Consider the following 20,680-nt stretch of genomic DNA (forward strand, 5'->3'; position numbering starts at 1 on the left):
TGTGGGCCTCTGAAGACCAGAAGGCCTGGGCTCTTGTCCCCATGTAGCCACTTCTGGGCTTTGTGAGCTTGGGAAAAATCACTTACCTTTGAGACTCAGTTTCCTCATTTGTGAAATGGGGATAATGTTAAAACCACACTGATCAGGTTTTTGAAATTCAAGTAAGGTAAGAAATACCATTTATAAAATGTGATCTAGGTTTGAGAAGTAAAAATCGAATTGAATATATCAACATAAAACAAAGACTGATAAATTACACCGCATTGAGATGTTTTGATCCTCAAAAGATATCATAAAGAAAGTGAGAACACCAGCTGCAAAGTAGGAGATGATGAATGTAACACCAATAACTGACAAAATCCTAGTATTAAGAACTCCTCAAGTCAGTATGAAAAATCTAACCAATAAATATGAGCAAAGGCACAAACAGGCACTTTATGGGAAAGAAGACACAGGATGAATAAACATGTGAAATGGAAGCTGCTACCACAATGTGATGTCATCTTACATGCATTTGAGTGGCAAAATTTAAGAAGTTTTACATTTCTATGTTTTGGAAGGAATGTCGAACAATGGTTTTTCTGCTACTTTGCTATGGAAATATAAACTGCTATAATCATTTTGAAAAGCAAATTGCAATTCTTTTTTAAGAGACTAGGTCTCACTGTGTTGCCTAGGCTAGAGTGCTGTGGCTTTTCATAGGCATGATCATAGCACACTGTGGCCTCAAACTCCTGGTCTCAAGGGATCCTCTTGCCTCAGCCTCCCAAGTAGCTGCGACTACAGGTGTGTGCCACCATGCCTGGCTGTGATTCTTTTATAAATTTGAATTTTCATTTTGCTAGCACCCAGCAATTTCCTTGTAGGTATATACCTAAGAGAAAATCTTGCTTATGTGTACCAGGAGATAGGTATAAGAATATTTACAGTCAGTACTCCTTCTAATAAAAAAATCAGATAACTCAAACAGCTACCGACAGGGGAATGGATTAGTAAACTGTGGAATAATCACATAAACAAATGTTATGTAATTGTGAAAGTGAATGAATTTAATGATAGTGTGGATAAATAGTATCAACATAATTGTAAATGGAAAAAATAAGTCTGATACATAGTTTGATGATACTGTGGTGTTAAAGATTAAGAAAACTAAATGATACATTGTTATATATACACATAAATGCACTATTATGATGAACCCCAGAATCAGGATGTTGGTTACTTCTGGTGGGGGAGAGGAGACAGAGGATGATATATGGAGGAACACAAATATTAATTGGTGGAAAGGTTCCAGTTCTGGTTTAGATGGTGTTCTTTATAGAAGTTCTTTATGTTTTTAAAACAAATACCAAAGATGCAATGTCATGCAATGCCCAAGGATGGCCAATGAGTGTGCCACTACCAATTCAAGTCTACATTTCTTTCCTGAAACACACGTTCATTGCATTTTTACTGCATGCTGGAGAGGGGAAGAAAGAAGGGTGGGGTGAGCCTGGGTTAGTCTGTAATTGACTGCCAATGTCGGAGAAGGATCACTTGAAGCGATGTTCGATCTTGGGAAAGTCACTGCCCTACTTTGCCTCAGTTTCCCCATCTCTGAAAAGGGAAATGCACTCAGTGACTTGGAATTCCCCTTGCATCTATGACTCCTCTTCACTCCCCTTCTCACTCTGCAGGCATTTTTCTCAGGCTTCTCTTCTGTGTCTGTGTCTCTGTCACTGTCACAGAGACCACACCCCAAACACATCCAGGCCATGAGTCTGGGGAAGTAGAACCCAGCAGCCACCGGCAGAATTCTGGCTTCCAATCCTGTTGGCATCTGTATTTTCTGCTCTAACTGTCCAACCACATTTGTTAATCACACAATTTAGAGCCCTGTAAACATGGCCACTGTTTCATTTCCCCACAAGCATTCTTGGAAATAGCAGCTAAGGAAGATTTGTTTCTAGTCATGAACCAAATATGAAGGTCACATGATTTTGTGATTTTTTTCCTTACCAAAGAAATATGGGAGGCTTAAGCAGGCCAACCTTCCAATTAATCTAAGAACAGCTGCCTTCAAGGTGGGTGAGCCCGAATATGATTCATTTTCCTAGTCATTTATCAAGGAAAATAAACTGTCCGTTGGCCTCCAATAGCTTTAATTCATTGGAGGCTAAACTATAGCACAGCTGGTAGACCCCAGCTTCACAGGCACGATTTGGACTGTGACCTGTATTCACCTTTGCTTTTGAGTGGGAATGATTAGACTATATAAATGGTGCATATGGACACACACACTCGCACACAGAGTGTGGGAGTTGGCATCTTCCTACCGGTCATAGCACTCTGGGGCTTCAGAGAGCCCCATGTGGCCTTGCCCAGGTTCGCTTATAATTGCCCCTGTTTCTCCTTGGCTGTCATAGCATCGTTTGTCTAATTCTTAGCTCTGCTGAGCAGTGGGCTATTCCAGTCATCCATGCAATGGAATGGTGGCCTACCAAGACTGGATGGATATGGGAAGGGCTAAATGGAGGTTTCCATCTCCACACTTATTTCAAAACTTAGCTCTGGAGTGAAGTGACATTTTCAGAATTCTGTGAACACTTCATCATCCCCATGAAGTGGGGGAGGAGGTCACTTTGGTTCAGGTTTTCAAAATTTTGGAGCTTTGCCTGATGAATTCCCCATGATCAGAATGAATCCAAAGAGAGAAGTCTTCCACCCCGGCAGGAAATAGACTAGTTAGGTACAGACCTATGATTTTTCTTCTGGGATGACAGGGATATTCAGTTTCAATAATGACACATTAAGGGAGCTGAAAATCTAGAAAAAAGAATGCTTTGAAGGACTGAGCTGATATGAACAACAGTTCAGGGCTGTGCAGACTTTGGTGATGTGGAACAAGGGAAAGGATCAGAGAACAAGAATGGGGTCATCTCAGAGATTATCTTTCTGGAAGATGAGTGAGAGGTTTTCATTCCAGTTCTCAGAGATGTAAATGAAGAGAGATCCTGTATGCCTGGAAAGACATGTTCAGGCTCACTTTTCCCAAAGGCATTGTGCCCCTGGCTTGAGGCCAGGCTGCCTGTCCTAAGCAGAGTCAGCTCTGTCCTAGACCTTTTCCTGGCAATTCTGCACATGCCATCACCCACTACACACCTGTTGAAGGCTCCCAAATCACTGGATTAATCCCAGATCTCTCTCCTGGTTTGTTTGTTTGTTTAAAATGGAGTCTTACTCTGTCACCCAGGGTAGAGTGCAGTGGTACAATCTCAGTTCACTGCAACTTCTACTTCCCAAGTTCAAGAAATCCCCCTGCCTCAGCCTCCCGAGTAGCTGGGATTATAAGCATGTGTCACCATGCCTGGCTTTTTTTTTTTTTTCCTTCAGTAGAGACGAGGTTTTACCACGTATGTCAGGCTGGGCTTGAACTCCTGACCTCAACTGATCCTTTTGCCTCAGCCTCCCAAAGTGCTGGGATTACAGGCGTGAGCCACTATGCCTGACCTCTCTCCTGGGTTTTTGACTCATACATCCAACAGTCTCCTAGTTCTTATCCACCTCAGACCTTATGTCTGATTTAAATTCCCCATTTTTCCCTGAACCCACCTTTCCTCTGATCTTTGGGACTGCCACCACCAGTCACCAATTCAACTGGGCTAGACTTTGGATGTCATCTTCTGTTAGTCAAGGTTCACTAGAGAAACAGAACCAATCAGATGCATGTCTGTTTCTGCAAAAAGAGATTTATTAAAAGGAGTTAGCTCATGTGATTATGGGTGTGAACACATCCCCAAGATCTTCAGGGTGAGTAGGCAAGTTGGAGACCTAGGAAGAGCAAATGTTTCAGTTCAAGTCCAAAGGCAGGAAAAATCCAGTGTTTCAGTGTGAAGGTAATCAGGCAGGAGGAATTCTCTTCCTTGGAGGAAGGTCAGTCCTTTGGTTCTATCCAGACCTTCAACTGATTAGATATTGGCCACATTAAGAAGGGTAATCTGCTTTGCTAATCTCATGCAAAAACAGCCTCACAGAAACACCCAGAGAAATATTCGACCATATATCTGAGGGCCCTGCGGGCCAGTTAAGTTGACTCATAACATCAACCTCTGCGTCTTCCCAGGCCCCATGTCAGTCATCACGTCTTGCTTCCTGACAGTCTCTCTCCTCTCTGCCCCTTCTTCCATTTCTATGGGCCTGCAACAGTCCAGCCACAAAGCAGCACATTCCCTCCAAATCAGGCTTCCTGCTCCTCCGTCCTCCACATCCAACCTCTCCACTGCCCCAGTGCAAGATCTGGGATACGCTCCCTCACTTTCCACCCTCAGTGGCTCTCTGTCCCTCTCTTTTGTACAAAATAACAGCCCATCTCTTTTCATGGCACTCACAGCTCTTCATGTTCCAGTCCTAACTCCGTTCTAGCTTAAGTTCCCATTTCATTCCCATAGATACTGAGCTTTCACAACAGCAAGTTCGTCCTCACTTTTCAAACACTCCTAATCCTGTACTCTCTCATCACAGTATTTCCATATGCTTGAGAATACGTATTGCCCATTTTGTATCTTTAAGAGCTAACAGGTAGCTGGTCAGACCTCTCTGCTCCTGAAGTCAAGTGGACCACTCACAGGTCTTTGCATTTTGACACTGGCTTGACTCTGTCATGTCATTTCAGTCTCTTGCAAGTGTGTGCACGTTGCCTTATTCTAGAAGATATGATTAGTGTGTGGGACGTGGCATCTCCGTGCAGTTTAATGCAAGATCTCTCAGCAAAGAACAGACATTAGATTCTGAAGAACTGTGTTTGAATCCTGACTAATACTTTTTGCTGTGTGATATGGAGAGACACTTAATCTCTCTGATCAACAGCTCCTTTATCTGCACAACAATGCTAAAAAACTTCATTTCGATGTTATGAATAGTAAAGAAAATAGTTGCGCAAATGCCCGAACAGCATCTGGATCCTAGTACACATTCATAGCTCTTGGCTGATCAAAGGAAAAGTGAGTTTATCACGCTTCTCTTTTAAGATATGTAGTCGTCACATATGGGGTGTTAGTTTTCTTCTGTGCTGTTCCCCCCACCCCTTTTAGTTTGGCTCTCCTCAATGCACTCTATCTTCAACACAGCTTTTAGGAGGAATTGAATTCATGTTACATGCTAGTAATCTCTCCCTCTTTCTTTTTTTATGGTTATTTGACTTGAATTCCCACTTGAAAATTAATGCTGACCAGTGTAAAACTTTTACGATACAGAAATATGCAACATGCTGTTGCCAACCACCATCAAACACGGCCCTGTGATGTGGTGTGACTTCCAAAAGAAGATGACAGGGGTGCCACTCTCTAGGCTTTGAAGGAACCAGTGTGAACCCCCACTCTGATTCTCCTCAGAAGAAACAAAGTGTTGAAAATTAGATTCAGCTGCAAGTGTTTGCAGCGTCACATTCGGAAAGACAGATCAGAAGCTGCTAGAGGCTATTTTCAGAGAACTCCTAATAGGTACAGAACCAAAATACAGACGTGGTTGTTAACACTCTGGGAAATGCCAACTTCAAGCTGGATCTCAGCCAGCAGAGAAATTGAAAGTCCTAGATAGCTTATAATACAGAGCAAATCTGTATTATGTAGAAAGTGTGAGATGCAATTATGCGGGAGAATTATACAGGAGTGCTCGTTCTCTGCTGTGCATCGCCATGGTGCCTGGGAACTGACGGTATCAAGGTGCGTTTGACATTTCCTGAATCTTTATTTCCCTGGAGCAGGGCATTGTTCTTCCCCATATTCTTTCCTGTGCCTCCTCTTTAATTCTACTCATTTTCTCTGGTCCATCTCATGCTTTCCCAGGGCTTCATTCACCATATATCCCTAAACGAATAACTCATTATATATTTGTAGCCTTGAATTTCTTTTGAACTTCAGACCTACCTTTCAAGTTCCCTACAAGCCGCCTAAATTCAATACCTTTTCCTCCACCTCTGTTACCCAGCATTCGAGCACAAGTTCTTTGACTTCAAGCCGAGGTCTTTTTCCTTTTTAAAACAACGTTCTTAAGGCACCTTTGCTAACTGAGATTAAGTCATACATTTAGAATATTTTTAATTTTTTTGGAAATGTAGCATTAGCAGGTCTGTAGCATTGATTAGAATTTGGATTCAGAACCTGGGATCGAGTCTCAGTTCTGCTGCTCTGCACAATCACAGCTCTCATCTTTTTCATCTGTAAAATGCTGATCTGTAAAGGATGATAGCTGATAAGAAATTAGTCATTATGTTGTGATTGCCGTGTGCAGGCTCTGTTCCCAGTGCCATATATGTGTGTGGCACTTTGTATATATACAAACTGTTAAAGCAATCTAAATATGGCCCGAGAAGGACTCTGTACTTCTATATTTGAGTACTTGTGGATGAACTGAAACCTAACTTAATAGGCAGATAAGATTGAAAACCTAACTTAGGAGTATGTGCTTGTAACAGTAGCTGAGTCTTGGCGAATCCCAGGGGCTATACTTCAACCACTCATAGACCGCTAAGTGTTTAAACTGTGTTCAAATAGGGCAAACGCCAACTTGTAACCAGTCCAGCTGTTTCTGTACCTCACTGCTGATTTCTGTATGTCACTCCCCTTTTTTGTGTATAAACTTGTTCTGACCACGAGGCATCCCTGGAGTGTCTCTGAATCGGCTGTGATTCTGAGGGCTGCCCGATTTGTGAATCATTCGTTGCTCAATTAAACTCCTTTAAATGTAATTCGGCTGAAGTTTTACTTTTAACAAAACTCATTTGATACTCACAACAACAACTCAGTGAGGATTGTGCTATTATTCAAATTTTAGGGAATGAAGTTACTGAGTTCGTGGAACCACCTCCCTTATGTGTTTGTCGTGCGGTTACATGCCACACTGTACAGGATGCTCCTAGGTCTGTGCCTGGCATATAGTAGATTAGTGTTTCTTGCCCTTTAAATTCCACCTAACCCCACCCAACGAGATTTTAAGCTTTGCTTGATGCCTTTTGTAGCTTAAATGTATGCACTTTTAGTTTTACAACAAATGTATTTAAGTATAGAATATAGTTCTTCAAATGATCTGTGTCTCTTTGCAGATTTCCATTCATCCTCAAAGGTTACATACACACCTCTTGAGGTTGGCACCCATCTCCTGTGGAGGTGGCAAGTCACAGGAATAGCTATTTTCTAATTTGACATCATTCTCTTTCTTCTTCAGTCCCCTTCTGGGGACTTCTGGAAAGTACTTCAATTCTGAAGTCCAGGTTTCTTCAGTGGAATGCAGTGGCCTTGATGCCTCATGGGGACAGGTGTATGGCCCTGAATTTTAGCTAAGTTATCCCCACCTGGCTGCAGGTCTCTGCAGCTTATCCCTTGCTCTTGATGGCCTATATCTGAGAAGGGCCTGTCTGGTCAGGGGCAGTGCAGCCTGAAGTCAGAGAGCAGTTGGGTTTAGGTGGGTTAACAGGGCCACACAGAGATGATTTGATAATCTTGGTTTTAAATACAAAATCACTATGTTGTTAGAACTCAGCGCGTTCAAGTCAATGGCTCCATTGATTCCGTCAGTACTGTCAAGTCTCCCAGTGTAATCTACCATTAGGATTTTCACAGGAAGATGCAATAAGAGACAAAGAAGTCAGGATGCAGGGTTGATGGCAGAACTTAAATAAGATGTTTTGTTTTTCCATGTATCCTTCGGAAAGACAAATGTGCAGTCTTGCCTTAGGCTGTGGATGGGATTTGGAGGAATTGGGAAGGAGTGGGAGCTGGCATGGAGGTGACAGTCAAGGTCAAGGGCATACCTGTGTGTTCAAAAGAAGTGGGGAAATTCCATGTGGGAAGTGTTTAGGTTCTGATTTACCTAAACTGAACCAGTTAACAGAAATGTGACTATGCGGTAAAGGCATGAAGAAGGCCTTCCAGCCTTTTCCCTTGGAACTCTGTGAACTTTTAGTGGCTTTGTTTTGCTGACCAGGATGATGACTGAAAATGAGAATAGAAAGAAAGAAGTCCAAATTTTCTGTAAAATATCAAGAAAGGAATGGGAGAAGTGAGGACCTGGAGAGCCAGGTGGTCTGTAGACTTTAGAGAGAATTTAGAAATGAATGAGAGAAGGGAGATTTTAGAGAAGAGTAGCTGTCAAAGTAAGTAACATTTGGGGATAATAAAGTTTCTTTTAGAATTTTTGCTGTGTGTTTCAAAATGTAGTTTCCCCATTGGTACCTCTAAGGAAATCCATTTCATATTTAAAGTGTTTTTTTGAAGCTTCTCCCCTTCTCCCTTGGGGTCAGGTGTGTCTTTTGGATACAGGACAGTGCAGTATGATGGTTAAAGGCACAGGCTCTTTAACCAGACTGCCAGGCATGTTCTAAGTTTACTGCTTCATAGCAGTGTGACTTTGAGCAAGTATCTAATCCCTTTGTGTCTCAGTTTCTTCATCCATGATATAGGGATACTCATCATAGTCCCCCAACAGAGTTGCATGTGGTATAATTTGAAATGGACCCAATTGTTCCATAGAACTGATGTTCATGGATTATTCTGAATAAGCATAGAAATTGACCTTCCCAGTCTTGAAACTTGAGAAAGTTACATTTGTCTTATCTGAGTTCCTTTCCCAGTAAACGATCCATCAGGCCTCCCAGGTAGTATCAAGGAACTGAAACTTATCAGATCACTGCATCTGGACAATGAGAAGCCAGACCCCTCACCCTTCATGACTGCCTAACCAACTACCTGCTACCTGTTGACCAGCTCCTCTTCGTTTTTACTCCCTAATTCCTGTTTTTTTTTTGTTGTTTTTTTTTTTTTTTTGCTTGTAGATACGTTTCTTCTCTGTTATATAAACTCCTAATTTTAGTCAGCCAGGGAGATGGATTTGAGACTAAACTCCCATCTCCTCTGCTGGAGAACCTGATTAAAGCCTTCTTCCCTGGCAACATTTGTTCTATCAGTGATTGGTTTTTTGTGCAGTGAGAAGCAGAACCTAGACTGAAACACTGGTGTTTCAGTAACAGAATGAGGTCTCACAGATAGAGCATGGAGGACAGTACTGGAACACACAGTGAGAGCCATGAAAGACTGGATTGTTGAGTTGCAATGTGATGCCTCGTTGGCACCAGCTGCAGTGAGGATTCCAAGGAGTAATTATATCAGATTTTTGACTCAATTTCTGTAACATTGCTTATTAAATTATAGCTATGGATCCAAGTCAAGAATTCACTGCTGATATTTCTGTTGGCTCTAGGGTGCAAGGGGTGTGGACCCACCCTGTGGTGGGGTGTGGTGGGACTTGAAGTACCACCCCAGAGACAAAGGGAGACTGGGCAAGGTGCTAAGCTGTAAAAAGAAGATTTTTTCTTAAAAAATGTAAGGACTGGACATTTCAGAGGGAGGGCAGGTTTATCCAGCATTATAATTCACTAGTATAAGAGAATCTCTGAATTTCTCCTGGCAAAACTCAAGCTTGATGGTTGCCTGATTTCTTAGTAGAACTCAATGGCATCTGTAAGGTGAGGGCAGGGGTGGCTGAGAAGCCTGCACTAAGTCAAGGCTTGGCTCTGCCCCACAGCTGGAGAAGTGTTCGTGTAAGTGATAGGCAACAAAGACTCAAGCCCCTTCTGGGAATTGTGTTGGAAGGCTGCTGGGAAGATGAACCATAGGTACAGTGTGACCTCCTGAAGGACCTGGTGCAGGACTACATGGGTAACTGAACCCCAGCTGTGGGGCAGCTGAGAATCAAAGGCCCTCGTTTGCTTCTAGTTTGATAGGGCTGGTCACAGGCAGAGTTTCCATGGTAGCCCAATCCCTGCTGCCCACAGGACCAGCACAGGTGGGACATAGTTGGTGGCAAACCCTGCTGTGTACAGGACTCCGGTGAGGTGGACATACTAGGCATTTTCTCGGATGATGGCCTAAAAGCAGATAAAGAACATCTAGCAGCTGACAGTATCCAGAAGGGGAAAGACTTGGTGACACTTTAGCATTCTCATTTTTTTTTATGGAAGAAATACATCTCCTCTTTGTGAACATCCTCACGGTTTACTAGTGGGTGACCCTAAAATGGGCAAAGATCAGAACACGTGTGTTTTCAACATTTCCTTCCAGCTCCTCTCCCAATTCCCTCAAAGCAGACTTTGAGACTTTGGCAAGTTCAGACTACCTTTTGAATGCATTTTGTGTGTCTCACCATATACATCTCTCTAATGAAAGTTTTTCGGTTCTTTTTCGAGTGAGTATGTTTCTTGCCACAATATTCACAGAGACAAGACATGGTGCAGTCTCAATTCAGCAATTGATGTCCTGGCTTCCAGGACTCTGCCTGCTACTTTCCTTACCTGATACGTGCACACACCTAAGTTACTCTATGCTAAGAGAGAGGAACACAGGAGCCAATGCAATCAAGTATGGCAGCCAATGCCCAGCAGAGTAAGGTGCCATAGCAAGTGAGGATGTGTCTGTGCTTTCCATGCTAAGTAGGAAGTCTGAATCTGAAAGTGTGGCCCTTGAAGACAAATAAGAGGAAAACTACAAGAAAGCTGGGGCCAACCATGTCAGACCTGAGTGTTGGTGACAAATCTGACAAGAAGTGGCACATAGGGGACAATCTGAGATCAGAGGCTGGTAGGCCAAAAAAAAAATTTTTTTTTGAGAAAAATGGGAGGTTGGGGGAAAGTGGGCCCTGAAAACACAATACTCAGACTCAGAAGTTGGTTCAGTGCTGACGTAAGTTTTCTCATTTAGTTATAATTCCATTCACTGTTCTGTTACATATGTATAAAATTCCTAAAAATTACTAATATGATTTGGCCATGCCCCCACCCATGTCTCACCTTGAATCGTAGTTCTCATAATCCCCACGTGTCATAGGAGGGACCCAGTGGGAGGTAACTGAGGCAGTTACCCCCATGCTGCTGTTTTCATGATAGTGAGTTCTCATGAGATCTGATGGTTTCATTAGGGGTTTTTCACCCCCTTTGCTCATTCTTCTCTTTGCTGCTGCTATGTGAAGAAGAACGTGTTTGCTTCCCCTTCCACCATGATTGTAAGTTTCCTGAGGCCTCCTAACCCTGCTGAACTGTGAGTCAATTAAAACTCTTTCCTTTATAAATTACCCAGTTTCAGGTATACCTTTATTAGCCATGTGAGAACAGACCAATAACAGTAACATCGAGTTGTAATAAACATGATAAGCAAAGCTGAAAGAGTTAATTTATTCCAGGGATCACATGTATCCTATAAAACTTTACTTTGTTCCTTTTGGGAATCACTTTAAAAAATACAAGGGCTTTACATGTGCATTACTCATTATAGCACTCATTACAAGCACATTCTGAATCTGACATCTAAGCAACATTTTGACATCTTTGAACTGCAAAATTGGGAGGCACCAAAGAGATTATCTGATTGTACCACTTCACAGGTGGGAAAACTGTGGCCCAGGTATTGTGCCTAAACTGTTGAGGATTACATGGGTTGAATTGGAACTTCTGTCTGTCAAATTGAATTGTATCAAAATAAGCTCTGCTCTGAGCTTATTTAAATTCATATTAAGAAAAAAATTAAACCATAAGTCATGGCACACCAACAGAAATATCAGTTTTCTGTTAATAATGTTTATATTTTAAAATGTATCAAGGTTTTCCAAGTGTTTTCTAATTGAGCTTAGTATTGGAAAGATAGTGATCACTGCCCTTTTAGAGAGAAGGAAACAGATGTCCAGAGTGACCAAGTGACTCAGCTGAGGCCTCATCATTTAGGAAACAGTGAGATCGAATTTTGACACTTGTATGGTGACTTACCCACTGGTTCACTCCACAGATGCCTGGGACAAACGTCACCAGGTTCTTGCTTTCAAACCTGATGTTTTTCCTGGATGATGAAGCATTTTATCTACAGGTCTGTATATGTAGAAGAAAGAAAGGTGGTTTTTTTTCCCGAAGTCATTCTCAGATGTTTCATCTCTCTGTCAGTTTCTGATCTTCACCTCCCATCTCTTTCTCACTCATTTTCCTTTCTTATCACATGTTAGCTCTAGTGTTTTCAGTTTCTATCATAATACATTTTATAGATGTTTACATACTAGTATAGAAGTTGCCAAACTATGTCCCACTGCTTATTTTTCAAAATAAAGCTGAAGTAAATAACAATTTCATTGATATGGTTTATGTGCCAAAAAATTCACCATTGTAAAGTATACAATTTAGAGATTTTTAGTATATTTAGAGATTTGTGCAATCATGACCACCGTAAAACAATTCTATCACCTGGAAAGAAATCCTATATGCATTGAATCACTCCCCATTACCTCAGGCCCCACCTAACCCTAGGCAACCACAAATCCACTTTCTGACTATGAAACTGCCTATTCTGAACATTTCAAATTAATGGAATTATACAAGATGTAGTCTCTTGTGACCGGTTTCTTTTATGTAGCATGATGCTTTCAGGGTTCATCTATGTTGTAGCACTCATCAGTATTCCATTCCTTTTTATCACTGCCCAATAGTCTTCTATGTGGACATACCATGTCTTGTTTGCATATTCATCTGTAGATAGACCCTTGGATTTTTTTCCATCTTTTGGCTATTATGAATAATGTTGCTTTGAACATTCATGTATAGATTTTTATGAGGGCATGTGTTTTCATATGTCCTGGATATATACCTAGCAATGGAATTGCTCGTTCATATGGTAACTCTGCCTGATATTTTGAGGAATTGCCAAACTATTCTTTCAAAATAATGCTACCATTTTACAGTCCACCTAGCAATGAATGAGGGTTTCCATTTCCCTGTGTCTTTTGCCAAAGCTTTTTATTTTTCATTTTGCTTTACAATTCTTTTGTGGACTGGTATTTTGTCTGTCTTCTTTATTTTCATCATTGTAGTGGGTATAAAGTAGTATTTCATTGTATTTTTTTATTTGAATTTTCCTATTGGCTAAGGATGATGAGCATTTTTTTCATGTGCTTATTGGTCATTTATGTATCTTCTTTATAGAGATGTCTATTTAAATCCTTTGCCCTTTTCAAAATTGGGTTATCTTTTTGTTGCATTCTATGATATTGAAAAAAATATATATACACACATATATATGTGTGTATATATATATATTCTGTGTGTATACACACATATATATGTGTGTATATATATATTCTGAATATAAATTCCTTATTAATGTGATTTTCAAGTAATTTTTCCCATTCTGTGGGTTATATGTTCACTTTATGTTGATGTTCTTTGAAACCCAAAAGTTTTCAATTTTTATGAATTCCAATTTATCTGTTTTTTCCTTTATCACTTGTGCTCCTAGTGTTATATGTGGATTGAAACCATCGCCTAACCCAAAGACACAAAGAGTCACTCTTATGTTTTCTTCTAGAAGTTTAATAACTTTAGCTTTTATATTTAGGTATATGGTCCATTTTGAGTTGATTTTTTTAAGGTTTAGAATTCAATTTTTCAAGCTCTTTGTTCAGAAGGCTTAGATCATTGGAATAATCTTCACATGTTTTTAAAAATTTTGTAAACTATATAGATAATGACTTGAAAATAAGCAGTGTTTTTAATAGACATTGTTTTCAGCAACAAAATCGTGGAACAATGGAAACATTTCCAAATACAGTTTTTCAAATGCTCTCCCCATGGTAGAAGTAGTCTTTGAAAAGTGATTGCTTTCTTACTCATTATTAAAATGTTATCTTTATTTTGAAAAGACAGATTATATATGTTTTGCCTTTTGGAAAATATCTGCTAGGTAGCATGTACTACTGATGGTCATTGCCGTAAATACATAAACAGTCAGTGGAGAATTCTCTGTGTGAAAGGAAATGGCTTATCTTTAAATCCAACCCTTAAACACTTGGCCGTAGGAGAAGCCAGTGAATTAGTGGTCCAACTTCACATTTTACATATTGTTTTAAAACAACAGTTTTGTGAAACATCCAGTTGTCCCAATGCCATTTGTTGAAAATACAATTCTTTCCCCTACTGAATTGTCTTGTCATGCTTGTTGAAAATTAATTGAAATAAGTATTATTCCCTTCCATTTTAATAGCTGGCCTTAACATTCCCGTTCGTGATCTTATCTCTTACCCCATTCAAGGCAGTACCACTGGCTCACCCTTGTATAAACAGATCACAGAGAGCCTGTCTAAAAGTTTGGGTGTGTTTATTTTTAAACTTGGAGAAGGGAAAGTCTCTCTAGGCAGCAAAGAAACCCCAGAAGCTGTTGAACAATGAGAACACACGGACACAGGGAGGGGAGCACTACACACTGGGGTCTGTTGGGGGAAATAGGGGAGGAACAGCGGGGGGTGGGGAGTGGGGGAGAGATAGCATGGGGAGAAATGTCAGATATAGGTGAGGGGGAGGAAGGCAGCAAATCATGCTGCCATGTGTGCACCTATGCAACAATCTTGCATGTTCTTCACATGTACCCCAAAACCTAAAATGCAATAAAAAAAAAAAAGAAACCCCAGAAGCTGTAAAAGAAAAGATATATACATATGACTATAGGCAAATTTTGCATTTCTGTTTAGCACAGGAGAGCTCAAAGGAAAACAAATCTGGGGAACAGATCTGCAACAGATATGCCAAATGAGAGGCTAATTTCTTCATCTTTACAGAGGCCATCAATAAGACATTTATAAATTAATAGAAAGGCCAGTAAAGAATAGGAACAAGGACATTTAAAAGATGTTCAGTATATCTCTTAGTTAAGGAGCTGCAAATAAAAATTATGAATTACCGTGTTTTTTCCTCAGGAAGGCAAACATTAAAACACCGGCTCATGGGAAGTGCTGCTAGTGACTGGGTGATGGGTGGGAAACAGATATTATCACAAATTATGGGGGTGCAGGTTGTTGCTATTATTATGGATTGTAATTTGCCAATGTCTGTTAAAATACGAATTGCTCGTATTTTGATCTGCAAATTTCATTGCTATGAATACTTGCTAGAGTGAAGAAAATAAACAAAAGGAAAACAAAACATCACGCTTGGAAGCAGCCTAAGTGTTTAATCAGGAATACTACACAGTCACCAAGTAGCTTCGTATATCTTAATATGCAAAAATCCCTAAAAATATTTTCAAGGGAAAATTTAAAATACTGTAAAATGCACATTGTATGGACCAAATTGTATACATTTCCCTCCGACAAATCAGAACTTTCACAGGACCATGTGTTTCAGAAACAGACCAGGAAGTGAAACCTCATCATACTTTTTAAAAATGTAAATATAAAATAAAATATATAAAAACACAACGTAAAGGCAAACGTGCCAAGTGAAAATTAAAAATTTCAAGTGCATACGTATGTGTCAGCATAACATTAAGTCTAGGCTTAGTGTGTGTGGATGCTGTTCTTAAAAGCATGTGTTACGCACCTGATAATAGTGATTATCGTTTGTGGGAGGGACCAGGGAGGGAAAGATGCATGTACTTTTCATTTTATAACATTGCACACCACTGAGCAGCCTGATCCCGGGCAGGGTATTATTTTTACTTTAAGAAATATGGTCAGTTGGGATTATTTGAGTGGTGCAATTATATAAGCCAGTGTTTTCCGACTTTCTAGATCTCTGTATTAAAATCCAGTTACAGTTTTTTTAAAAAAATAAACATTCTTAAAACACCTACTGGCCGGGCACGGTGGCTCAAGCCTGTAATCCCAGCACTTTGGGAGGCCAAGGCGGGTGGATCACGAGGTCAAGAGATAGAGACCATCCTGGTCAACACGGTGAAACCCCGTCTCTACTAAAAATACAAAAAATTAGCTGGGCATGGTGGCGCGTGCCTGTAATCCCAGCTACTCAGGAGGCTGAGGCAGGAGAATTGCCTGAACCCAGGAGGTGGAGGTTACGGTGAGCCGAGATCGCGCCATTGCACTCCAGCCTGGGTAACAAGAGCGAAACTCCGTCTCAAAAAAAACCAAAAAAACAAAAACAAAAAACACCTACCAGTTGTACCTTACCAACTGCAGTCAAGTTTCTGAAGCTTGTTAGGTGGTGGGGCCGCTAGAAGCCATGTGCTTGCAAGAGAATGCTATTCGATGTTGACATTCATCATCTGCCTCTTTTTAAATAATTTTAGTAAACTATTCCTAACATAAAATTTACAATGTAACCATTTTTAAGTGTGCCATTCAGTGGCATTAGGTACGTATTCACATTGTTGTGCAGCCGTCATCCAACTCCAGAACTCTTTCCATCATCCCAGGCTGAAACCCTGTCCCCATGACCAATAGTTACTCACTCCTCCCTCCAATACCTGGTAACCACCAGTCTACTTTCCATTTCTATGATTTTGGCTACTCTAGGGACCTCATGTAAGTGCGATCACACCGTATTTGTCTTTCTGGGACTGGTTTACTTCACTTAGGATCGTGTTCTCAAGGTTCATCTGTGTTGTGGTGTGTCAGCATTTCTTTCCTCTGCAAGACTGAATAATATTCCACTGTACGTATGTGCCACATTTTGTTTCTCCATTGATCCGCTGATGAACACTTGGGACGCTTCCGCCTTTTGGCTGTTGTAAATAGTTCTGCCGTGAATATGAGTGCATGAGTGTCTGTGTGAGACCTTGCTTTCAATTCTTTTGGAAATTTGCCCAAAAGGGGAATTTCTGGATCATGTAGAAATTCTGTATTTAATCTTTTAAGGAACCACCATACTGTTTTCCACAATGGCTGCTGCACCATTTAATGCTCTTGCTAGCAATGCACAAGAGTTTCAACTTCTCCACATCCTTGCCAATGGTTATCTGTGTGTGTGTGTGTGTGTGTGTGTGTTTTCTGATGGTGACCATTCAAATGAGTGCAAGGTGATATCTCATTGTGGTTTTGATTTGCATTTTTATCTGCTCATTCTTAGAGCAAACACTGCCAAATCACAGGTGCCGGGGCCTGGGATAAGCACAGGTGCCCAGTGGGCCCCTGCTGTCATCACCCTCAGGATGGGGTGGATGGACTGATCAGCAAATGCAAGCTGACCTTACCCCTCCTGGCGTGCAGTGAGGGGTGGCCTGCACTTGGCACTGTCGGGGCCCTGGGGTGGTGCGATGCTCTTTTGCTGCATCATCTCCAGTACTTCCTGGTAGGCTAGAGATAGTGAGTTCCAAATACTTAGGAAAAAATTATAGAATAACACTTATCAGTGAGAATTTTCTACTTGTTTACTTATTGTTCTCCCTGCAAACTGATAAAAGACAAGCATTCTTTGATTTTGGTGTTAGAATGCGGGGTTCTTTGGAACATGTTCCAAGCACCACAGGCTTAAATGAAACATGTATTTCCACAGAGATGAAAGAAGAGGGAGGGGGAAATATCCCCTGTGCGACTGCTTCATGTGCAGCCCTGGCTGTGAGGAGGAACAGTTCAGGCAGCACCAACACCACCCCCTGGCATTTGCAGAGGGCATTTAACTCTTCAGAGCTCTGCCTCATAATCAAAGGAGGTGGTGTCCATGCTGAGAAAATGTTATCAGTTTATTTTTTCCTGGTCTATAATTACTCATGTACTTCATGCACCTGGTGGAAATTATATTTAACAGTATATGCAAAGGCTTATTTCCTGAATGAGTTTACATTTTCTTAGCTACTTTCTCCTGTTTCCTTAATGTGGGCTTTATTAACCACTTTTTATACATTTTTGTTGATGTTAGCTCCTTGGCTAGTAACGTTCTCATGTGGAGCTATCTTGGAGGTAGGACGTAAAATGTATGTGTGTTTATAAATATAACATTCTTGAAAAATCAGTTATTGAAAAACAAAACAAGAAAGATTTTATAGCCAAGTAGTAGAAGTCTAAGCTGGTATTTCTTTATAATGTCATTGGTTGATCGGTAGTATACAGGTAATTGCTACATTTAAAAATGTGATGAGTTTTACTGTTTACTCCTGCTGAGTGAATTTTTTTCAGGATAACAGGCATTCTTCCTGTACTCTGAGTCATAGGTCAAAAAGTGGCTCGTAGATTCATGTTGTTACTCTTTCTGGAAGCTTCCGCCTCCATTGTGCAGTGGTGAAAGTGTCCTGTTTTTTTGTGTGTGTAGCAGGGGAAGGTAATGGGGTGTGATGCCTTACAGGTGAAGAGATTTCTCTTACTCCATCAAGCTACAGGGTGTCCCAGCATGGTGTGATCTTTGGCAGCCTGGCTGGTTTCTTCAGGCCATGGGAGGAAGATAGAGCAGCAACGTTCAGGGACCGGATGTGCCCAGAGAGGTTCCCAGAGCACTGCGTCCACTGGAGGATCTTTTTGGTTTTTTATTCACTCAAGAAATCTGAGTTTATTATCTCTATTATGGGTTGACTTTTGTCCTACCAAAAGTATGTTGGAGCCCTAGCCCCAGGTACCTGTGAAGGTGAGCATACCTAGAAATCGGGTCTTCGCAGGTACAACCAAATTAAGATGATGTCATAGGAAATCAGAAAGAGCCCGAATTCCATATGATTGCTGCCCCTCTAAGACGAGGAGAAAAGACAAACTCAGACTCAGAGAGGATACCAAGTGAAGATAGAGGGAGGGGTGGGAGTGATGTATCTGCAAGCTAAGGAGCATCAGGGATTTGTGGTAAACCCCCAGAAGCCACAGAGAGGCCCGAAGACACCTAGATTTTAGGCTTCTAACTTCCAGGACTGTGAGAGAATAAATGTCTGCTGTGTCTCACCATCGGGTCCATGGTCATTTGCTATGGCAGCCCCGGGAAACTCAGACAATATCCAGTGTCCCAGATGCCACCTGACACCGAGGAGCTTTAGGTGAAGGGGGCAGTGCCTTTGCCCTGAAAAGGTAACACCGATGAAGGAACAGACCCATGGAACGGGGGCAGTGGGTCCCATGGAGGACGGCGGGCTTTGGAGTCAGACCAATTTGACTTCTAGTTGGGAGCTGATTTTCTTAAACTTCCTGGCGTTTTGGCTTTTTCCTTTTTACAGTGCAGGGCACCAGTGTCCTTCTCATGAGATTCCTGGTGGAAGATTGAACACAGCCGTGGAGCTGAATGAGTCTGACCAGGGCTCAGCCCACTGAAGTCCCCCAGCTAACGTTTGCTATGGAAGGCCTGGACACACCCCTCCTCACTTCAGGTCATCCATTTAGAGTCAGTCTGTCCTCTTTCAAATTCGCTTTGGTAATTTTTGTCCTCACATAGTGTTTATTTAAGGAACCATTCGGTTGGTTGAAACCTCACAGCATTTAGGTTTTGGCTCAATGCATTGGAACAATCTAAAAGGTATTTATAGCTAAAAACATGTGTGCACCCCAAACCACATTATTTTACGTCTCCTAACACTTGAATGAGCTCTGGTTTGGTTTGGATCTTTCAACCTTCCTGTGGTGTGGAGGAGAGTGAATTTTCCAACGTCCCTCTGTCATCTCTGTAAATATCTTGGTCCCACTGCATCCATCGGTCCGAGCTGCTATCTTCATCAGGTGACACACAGGCAGCTCCTGATGATAATAATGTGGGCAGATGCTGTGTGAGGACCTGGGAGGACCTGGACGGCCATTGTTGGCTGATACCGAAAAAGACACTTTAATAGCTCACAACCTGCCTTTCTCTGGACTCACTTCAAGTCCCTTAACAGACACCTTCTGTGGAAAAAAAAATAGTTTTTCATTTTTGGGTCTTGGCAAGACATAAACACAGGCAAAAACATTTCTTCTGTTTCTTCTATATACCTGTGTAGGAACAAGCCTGGATTTATGAAGTTTGTCCTTTTTGAAAAACTCGTTTTATTCCCAGCCAATACCATGACCTTAACGTGCATTCCAGCAATATCTCCAAAGGCAGCAGAGGGAGTGGGCCACAGAGGCATCAGCCCTGCCCTGTCGGGGACTGAAGTCAGGCCGGAGCAGACAGTGGAGAAGGAAATATTTGGAGAAATGAGAACTGTGTTTTTATTCTTTTGTTGCCAGAGAGCCAAAACCAAAGCTGGAATTTTGTGGTTCCAGCACTTTCTGTGCCTCCCAGTCATTTTTCACAGATGGTTCTGGTTTAAGGAGAAGGCGCTTCATCCACCAGAGGGAATGAGGCCAGTGAATGCCCCAAGCTGCCCATTCTCATGCCTTGGTTTACTCCACAGCTGGAGAAGATAACAGCTGAGAGAAGACGGTTTGAAAGCCACCAATTAGGATGCAAAAACAGAGCGGTAAAATTACTCTGCAACACTGAACCTTGAACTTTCCTTTACATTATGTCACCTTGGGGACACCAATTGCAGAGTCACTCAGGAGTTTCCTGGAGCCCCACCTCCTACAAAGCCGACACTCACATTTGGGGAGTTCTCGATTTGCTTCTCCCTTTGCGCTTGCTTCTGAGCAGGTGGGTGGCGAGCCATGCATCAAGAATTCAGGAGAAAGTGGGGGATGCCAAAGGTGTGTAGGCGGCATCAACTCTTCCCTTCACTCCTGAGTGGGCAAAGCCTTTCCCGACCACGTCTCTCTTCAGCAGCCCTTTGTCATACTCATTCTTTCGCCCCTTCCACCCCTCATCACCACTCCTTGAAATCTCCCACCTTCCCACCTCTCTCTCCCACCGAGTGAGGTGGCCGTGTGGTCAGGAAAGCTGGGCTGCCCCGCGTACATCATCGCGGCTCCCCTCTCCCCACCAACCCAGCATCGTGCAAGGAAGCCCACGTCTTTCTCAGCATACTCCTCTGCGACGCCTGGGCCACTTTCTTTGTCTTGTGTATAC

At 41.8% G+C, this 20,680-nt stretch overlaps 1 non-coding gene across 1 annotated transcript; it reads right to left on the bottom strand.

Moving 5' to 3' along the window:
- Positions 1-15,144: 15,144 nt before the first annotated feature.
- On the bottom strand, positions 15,145-15,212 carry LOC135269811 (small nucleolar RNA SNORD18). The gene has a single exon (XR_010338062.1). It is a non-coding gene; the product is annotated as a small nucleolar RNA SNORD18 (small nucleolar RNA).
- Between the last annotated feature and the right edge of the window lie 5,468 nt (positions 15,213-20,680).

This window comes from Aotus nancymaae, unplaced genomic scaffold (genome assembly GCF_030222135.1).
Source record: "Aotus nancymaae isolate 86718 unplaced genomic scaffold, 86718_ANA_hifiasm-v0.15.2.pri h1tg000057l, whole genome shotgun sequence".
NCBI classification, from domain to species: Eukaryota; Metazoa; Chordata; class Mammalia; order Primates; family Aotidae; genus Aotus; species Aotus nancymaae.